Source organism: Molothrus aeneus, unplaced genomic scaffold (genome assembly GCF_037042795.1).
Source record: "Molothrus aeneus isolate 106 unplaced genomic scaffold, BPBGC_Maene_1.0 scaffold_36, whole genome shotgun sequence".
Lineage (NCBI taxonomy): Eukaryota > Metazoa > Chordata > Aves > Passeriformes > Icteridae > Molothrus > Molothrus aeneus.
The window spans coordinates 3388245-3396421 of NW_027099027.1; positions in this window are offsets into that span (position 1 = coordinate 3388245).

Sequence of the window (8177 nt, forward strand, 5' to 3'; positions counted from 1 at the left end):
GTAGCTGAGTGCAGGCGCAGCCCGACTGCCTGCTTTCAAACTCAGCGTTTTTGGCAGGTTGGTGGGTGTTCGGTCGGTGGTTCCCCCCTTGCGGGTTCCAGGGGTGCCTGCCGTCCCCCGTGCATCCCAGTGGCCAGGGGGAGGTGGCTCCCGAAAGTTCTGCCTCTGGTCCCCAGACTGGGAGGCAGATGGAAGGAACACCTTTTGCATTTGCATTGCAGAGGCAGAGGGAACAGCGGAAAGCGACCATCGCTCGCTTGCTGTGGGGACAAAACATCCCCAGATCCGAGATGATGATTCTCGGGACAGCTTCTCTTCCCCCACTGCTGGTATGGGCCAGTGGTTCGGGGAGGAGGAAGCGTTTGGTCACTCATTCTGCCATTGCATTGGCAGCAGGGTGCAGGTTTGTGAGAACACAGACCCCACCTGGCGGGCTGGGCCTGGGCTGCTTGGCTCAGTTCCCCGGGCCAGGGCCACCGCCCAGCCGGCTCTTGGGCTTGGGGCCTTTGCTTGCCCCATCAGGTCCTGGGCCACCGTTTTGTGGGCCAGGTCTGGGGTTCCTGATCCTTCCAAGAGGGCCAGGGCTCCCCAGGGCCTCTCAGGCTCTCTGCTGCTGCTGCTCTTTCCGAAGGAAAAAAAATAAAATTAAATAAAAAGAATTGAAAGAGCTAGTAGCAGCTCAAAAGCACTGAAGAGTCAAAAATTAGCTTCAGCCCAAGTGGTTCAATAAAGTGGCCAAGACATTCCTGAAATTTTCTCAAAATTGTTTGATGACTGTCAATGGATTTCTGATAACTATTGATGGATTCTCTCTAGCAATTTGTTGTTTCAGGATTCTGCAACCTGTTTCAGGACCAAAAGGGACTTTCAGAGATGTCAAAGAGGAACGTCTTCAGTCAATGGAGTTTTTCTGAAACTCAGCTGTTCAGACTTGAACTTTCTTTGCATTGTTTTTGCATTTTCTTATATTGTAAGATTGTTTTAGTGATATGATAGAATTTTATGTTCTACAGGTGAAGAATTTCCTTGATCATTCCACATCAGCACTTGATTGAGGCTTTGATTGGCAACAGATAACCTGTCAAGTGTTTGTTCTTTCTTCTGCATGAGTCGAGCAGAAAGAATTACAAACACTTTTTTTTTAATTTAACTAAAATAAAAAAAAGGTGACATGTCGCTGACATCTATTTATGAAAAATCCTTTCCTTAGGATTTTTTCTCCTGAAAAGCTGAGAGGCCTCAGGAACAAAATGTAAACAATGCTTATCTGCTGCTGTGGAGTTTTGAAGAGCTGCAAGTGGCCAATCTGCCTGCAACAAGCACCATTCCACGGGCTCTTGTCACCTTTCCCGACACGGCTGCTGCAGCTCATGGAGGGTAAAGCCCTGGAGGCTCCTTATGGGCGGTTATGGACGATTGCAGGCAGCACCTCCATGCCCTGGATCAGCGGTGCCCACTCCTGGGAACCCCCACGTGTTCCAGTTTCTGTGAAGCTGCCTGTGAAAAACACGTTCACTCTCCTGTGAAAATGTACAAAGTTTAATAAGGGACAATGGGAGACCAGGACCATGGAGCAAAGGTTATTACGGCCGGGTGCCTCTTGGCACTCAGCCAGGAGCACCCTGTTACCTTCGGGGATCCCCTGAAATACCTTTCCCCTTACATCAGCCTGGTGCATATTCATAGAGCCTCATGCATATCCATCAACTACTTTACATATTCCAGGAATGATTTTACATGGCCCCTCCCTGGGTCTGCCTTTTCAGAGCATGTGTGTTTCTTGGCTGTGGTTTTGGCTCCTTCTCTTTATCACCTCCAGTTTTTGGGCCTTGGTGCACTCTGCCTTCAGACGGGGAGTGCTGATAGTTGGCAGATCTGTACAGGTGTCCTCATCCTGGGTGCATTGGATGTTATCCCACCCAAGCAGGCACTTTAGCACAAGCAGCCTTTTAACAAGCTTAATTAATGAAAGAAATAAAAACTATAGAACAAAGTTACTTTCAGAAACAGTCCCAGCCCATATTTGAGCCCAGTCCGTGTGGTCCCAGTCCATAGGATCACAGTCCATACAGTCCCAGTCCATATTTGATTCCAGTCTGTGTGGTCCTGATCCATATGGTCCCAGTCCCTGGGATCCCAGTCCAAGTGATCCCAGTGTGTGTGGTCCCAGTCCATAGGATTCCAGTCCATTCAGTCCCAGTCCATATTTGATCCCACTCCAGGCTATTCCAGTCTGGAGGGTTCTGATCCACAGGATCCCCATCGACGTGATCCCAGTCCAGGTGATCCCAGTCTGTGTGGTCCTGATCCATATGGTCCCACTTTGTGGAGTCCCAACCCATAGGATCCCAGCCCATATTTGATCCCAGCCCATATTTGATCCCAGTCTGTGGGGTCCTGCACACACTCCCAGGGTCTGGAATTCCAGTTCCCAGCCAGGAAAAAATGTTCCTACCCTTGAACTTCCTTCCTATCATCTTAAAAAAATTAGAATGACATTATAAATAAATAAATAATAATTAGAATAAATAATTAGAATGAAAATGAAATATAGTAATTTCAACTCTTACTTACAATACTCCAATAATGACTCAAGCCAAAAAACAAGAACTATAACATTACCAATAAATATAAATAAATACCAACCTTTGAAAGTTTTAACTCGATGGCTAATGTACTTGAGATAAAAAATATCTAAAAAACTAACATACAATCTAACACACCTTAGTAAAAATTCATATTACAAATATACTAAACACAAAACCAAACACCACTATAATTTCTCAGACATTTTAACCAAACAATTAAACATTAATAATATCCTTAGGTACTCCTAAAAAATTAAAACTATTTTTAAAAATTTAATTTTGTGTGGGTGGTTTTATGTTGATATTGGTTTTTGGATTGTTTGCGTTAGATGATTTAAAAAAGGAATTGAATCAGCTGAGAAGGTGGCACTCTGCAAACAGAACTGACTGAAAATGGACGGGACAGAATCAGTAACTCAGAAAGTTTTATTTGCTATCAAATACATCCCACACACCCAGGCACACACAATCCCCATCCCACTGCTCCAAATTGAGATCCCACTTCTCCCAGTCTTCTCCCAACTCAATTTCACTCTGGCAGCTGTGGAACGGAGTGAGTTTGGCCTGAGACCGAGTTTTTGTGAGGAGGGAACAAGCAATCTGAGGTGGAATTGAGCCTTTTTGGATTAAAATTCAGGTATTTTCAGTGGGATTTGAATGGTTTTGAGGTGACAGATCGATCACTCCTGACCCATTGGTGTTGGGTCAAGTGAGAGCTGCTGGAGAAGCTCTTCCCACACCGGGGACACTCGTAGGGCCTCTCCCCAGTGTGGATCTTTTGGTGGCAGATCAGGTGGGAATGGCGGCAGAAGCTCTTCCCACACTCCCCACACTCATGGGGCCGTTCCCCATCATGGATCCTCTGGTGCCCATCAGGTCACAGCTCCGCCTGAAGCTCTTCCCACACTCAGAACACTCATAGGGCTTCTGACCATGTGGATCCTTTGGTGGCTGATCAGGCTGGAGCTCCGGCTGAAGCTCTTCCCACACTCCCCACACTCGTAGGGCCGTTCCCCAGTGTGGATCCTCTGGTGCCTGATCAGCTCGGAGTTCCACCTGAAGCTCTTCCCACACTCCACGCATGTGTGGGGCTTCTCCCCATCATGGAACTGCTCATGGAGCACCAGCTCCGAGCTCTGGCTCCATCTCCGGCCGCCTTCCCGGCCCAGGCTGGCTCTTTCCCCCTCACATCCCCGCCATCTGCGTTTGCAGCCCCTCCTCGTGTGGCATCTCCGGGGCTTTTCCTCCCCGTTGGCTTCCTGCGCCGTGGAGCCGCTCAAAACGGCCTCTGCCACCAGGTTCTGCCGCGGGCATTTGTCCTCCCTGCTCTCCATGCTCAGCTCCTGCTCTGGGCGAGGAAGGACAAGGACAGCATGGGATTTGCCTCCGTGCCACAGGCAAGGGCAACGAGATCCCCCCAGGGCTGTGCTGCAGCCGGGGGCCGTGCTGGGCTGGGAGATGGACCAGCACAGAGGGGAAAGGGGCACTGACTTCCTCCTCACCTGCCTCAGTGTCCCAGAGCATCTTCCTCTTCCTCGCAGCCTCCCAGGGCTTGGAAATGGGAAATCCTGGTTTGGGGAAAACAAGGGATGAGCACGGTGAAACTGAAGACCTAAGAAGAATTAAAAAAAAAAAAAAAATAGGAAATAAAGAAGAAACAAGAAGCATAAGAAGGGTTTAGGCCAGAGAAGTGATCTTTCCAAAGCTGGGCAAGGAAAGCTTCTTGATTCTGCAGGATCTTAGACTTGTGGATGATAAATGCATTTTTGTTTGGTTCAATTCTGACTTTGGCTTTCAGCATGTGATGATTTTTAACCCAAAATATGCCAGAAACTGAGCTGCACTTTTGCTATCCTGCACAGGCTCCCCCCAAATCCTCTCTACATCATCACTCTGAGCTCTCAGTAGTGCTGTTTTAGGCATAGAAACATTTGGTGTGTGCAGGTGCTGACAAAAACAGTGGGGAAGTCACAGGCTAGGCTCCAACAACTTGAAAGCTCTGTTTTACAGTGATCACAGTGACCTTCCATGGGAGAGAGAGAGGAGGTTTGAACCTCTTCAAAACATCCACTCCAACTGCAGCTTCCCAAAGAGGAAGATCTTCCCTGGGAGACTCGCACAGGGTGAAACACTCTCACTGCAGCTGAGGGCAGAGGTTGTGTTTAAACAGGAGGGCGAGGAGCAGGCTCACTCCCTCTGTGGCTGGTCCTGGCTGAGAATCCCCCTTGCTGCTCTTTCTGTGGAGAGCAGCTCAGTTAATCCGTGCCAGCTTCTTCTCCTCCTGCCCACTGTTGTCTGGGGACTGCCAACCCCCTGTCCCTGCTTGACACGTTTGGAGTGAGGCTGGGTGTGGACGTGTTCATGGAATCACAGAATCCCCAAATGGTTCAGGCTGGAAAGGATCTTAAAGCTCATCCAGTCCCACCCCCTGCCACAGGACACCTTCCAGCATCCCAGATTGCTCCAAGCCCATCCAGCCTGGCATGGAACATTTCCAGGGATGGGGCAGCCACAACATCCACACCCACAAATATTAATGAATGTTGGACTTGAGCCAGCACCTAAATCCATTCCTCCTTTGTTAATCTGATCCTAAGATGCATTATGATCCAGGGGAATCAAGGAGTTCTCAATGCCTACCCTTGTATCTCCGTTCTTGGAGTCATGTCACTGAGAATTTCAGTGTTTGCTTAAAAACTTTTCTCAGATAAGGTGTGAAGCCTGAGATCACTTTCAAGACTCAAAATTTTGCTATCAAGAAAATTAGCTTTTAAAAAATGCCGTGGTTTGAGCCAGTGTCACAGTTTCAGGGAGTTTCAGGTGAGGAGTCCACAGCCCCATCAGTGCCAAGCCTTCCCTTCTAAGAACATCTTCCCCCCCTTTTCCTCCTTTCCCACCTTAAAGAAGAAGCTGAGGAAGCTGGAGCCAGTGCTGCTGTTGCCATCACTGCTTCTGGAATTTCCTTGGCAAGTGTGGCTTTTCTCCCATTTCTGTCCCTGCTGACTTCATCCTTTCAGCCCCTCTCCTACTTCTGGAGGTCTTGGTGGGCTCCATCCTCCAAAACCTCAACTGGCCTTTTAGGAAATCTAACATTTCTTCCTGTGAGTCCTCCGTTGAAAGCTTGTGGCCATTGCACCTTTCAGTGAGGCCAAAAACCTCAATTTATATCACTTCAACTTATTTCTGACTCCCACAATTAGTTAATCTTGCGTTGATGACTGCCCATTCTGAATCATGGGTCTGGTGCTGGGACACTCAGTGCATTCAGACCAAGGGGGCTCCTGACTTTCCTTAGTCTTTGGGTTTGGACTCTGTCCTGGTGCAGTTTTCATCAGATTTGGACCAGAGGGTGCTGGACACTGGAACAGACTCCCCAGGGAATGGTCACAGCCCCTGTGAATTCAAGGAATGTTTGGACAAGGCTCTCAGACCTGTGGTAGGATGTCCTGTGCAGGGCCATGAGTCAGACTCATGATCCCTGTGAGTCCCTTCCAGCTCAGGATATTCTTGGATTTGTTGGAGTCAGTCATGGATATGGACAAGACACCTCAGGGTGGATCCCTTTCTCTGCTCTCTGGTATTCTGCTCTTTCCTGGCAATCTCCAAGAAAATTGCTCTGCACTAATCTTTTTTTTATCAATTGCAGCAGCTTGCTGGGCTTTCTTCTAAATCTTCCAGATGTCTTTGATCAGCCATGCAAAACACTTCTCATTTTCTCCTGAACTTTGCTTTTCTCTTGAATAAAAAGTGCAGCCAGGCTTGATTAAGAGGTTTTCTTGAGACAATACCACTTTCGTTTCTATCTTATGGACCGTGTTTTGCCTTTTAATTTCACCAACGTGACACCTTGGTTGGACAGGCCCAGGTGATTTCCTCATTTGGATTCAGTGGGGCTGGGATTTCCAGCCCTAAACTCCTTGGACCCTGGCACCAAAAATCGATCACAACATCACACAGCAGCTTCTCCCTTTTAAACTTTCTCTGAAATAACCAAAACAGCTCTTAAAATTCCTTTCTCTTGGTCAATCCCAGATCTTTTGGGAGCAGACTCAGGGAGAGAGCACAACATTAATCTGTTGTTATTCAGACGTGGCTTGTTGTCCATCTTTCCCTACTAAATGACAGCAGCAGATATTGAGAATAACCAGGTATCCTGAGGAGTTTTTCCTGCAGCAGGTCATTTTCCTATCATGGTCCATCTGTAATTTTAGTACCCATTAAAAGACCACTATAAATACAGAACAGCACCGTGCAATTGCTCCCCCTTCTATTTGTAAACCTCAAAGTCTTCCAGGTCTTAACAACAACAGGAAAAACCCTGTGTCACCCTTTTGGGATATGAACATCTCCAGGGTTTGGACACATGCCAGGATCGCCACTGTAAGAGCTGCATGGGCTGGAAAACCAACGGATGTAACAGCATTTTATGGGGAGAGGTCAATCCTGCTGCTGCTGCCCCAGGAATTTCCTTTCATTTGAGAAGCATCAAGAAAGGCCAAGAGTGTTGAAACACACAGAGCCTGGGGAGGCATCAGGGTATTTATTGTAGCAGCTGCTCCCTGTAAAGATGCCCCTGCCAGGCTCAGCTTGAGAGAAATTCTGCAATCATATCCAACCCTCGGCTTCTTTTGGGTGGGATGAGGAGCAGCCCTCAGCCCACTCCAGCCCTGGAGATGTTTCCATGCACGGAGCAGCAGCGCCTGCAGGGCAGAGACGCTTTGGCTCTGGGCTCTCTGGGCACTTTCTGCTGCAAGGCCATTCCCCTCTGGAGCCCAGCCCAGCAGCCACATGGGAAACACAAAGCTGTGTTTTGGGGCAGGTACACACAGGCAATGTGTGCATTTGTGATTGTAATGTGTGTGGAAACCAACCATGGGACAGTCATAAAGACGAATTCTAATAATAACTGAGAATAATAAAGCATGGAAGAAGGCCTTTGAACCTATCCTTTGTTTGCAGTTAACCTTTATAAGCCTTAAGTTGATTTAGGAGCATTTGAATTAAAGCTTTAAGGATGTTGCTTTTTGACAGGAACTTTCTGCTTGTAAGCCTTAAAGAGTTTTGCAAGAATAACCTTTGGAAGTATAATTTTAGAATGTTGCTTGTAGTAAGGATCTTTTGAAACTATAGCTTTAGAATATAAAAAAAGGAAACATGCAGCTTGAGAAAGGAAGATGGACATCAACTCAAGGACTAACAGGTTTGACCAAGGGAAGCTGGACATCACTGTTATGAGATTTATAGCCCTTGCAATTAAAAGTTGGCCCCATATCTGGAGAACTGGACCTCACCATCTGGGATACTCCTTCCTTCTTTCGGAAACTGGACCACCACCACCTGGGATGCTCCTTTTTCTGGGACACATCCTGAGAAAAACTACATCACAATAGTGTATAGAATTGTGATGTAAAAATTGGCAATAGACACTGCTGGTGAGGAACAATTGGCAATAGAAACTGCTGAGAAAGCTGATGAGTACCCCTATAAATACCTGTCAGCCTCAACTATCGGTGTGCAGTTGGAGGGAAAACTTCCCCCACTGTACCCAGTGCTGTATTGCTCATACTTGACCATATTAATTAATAAATT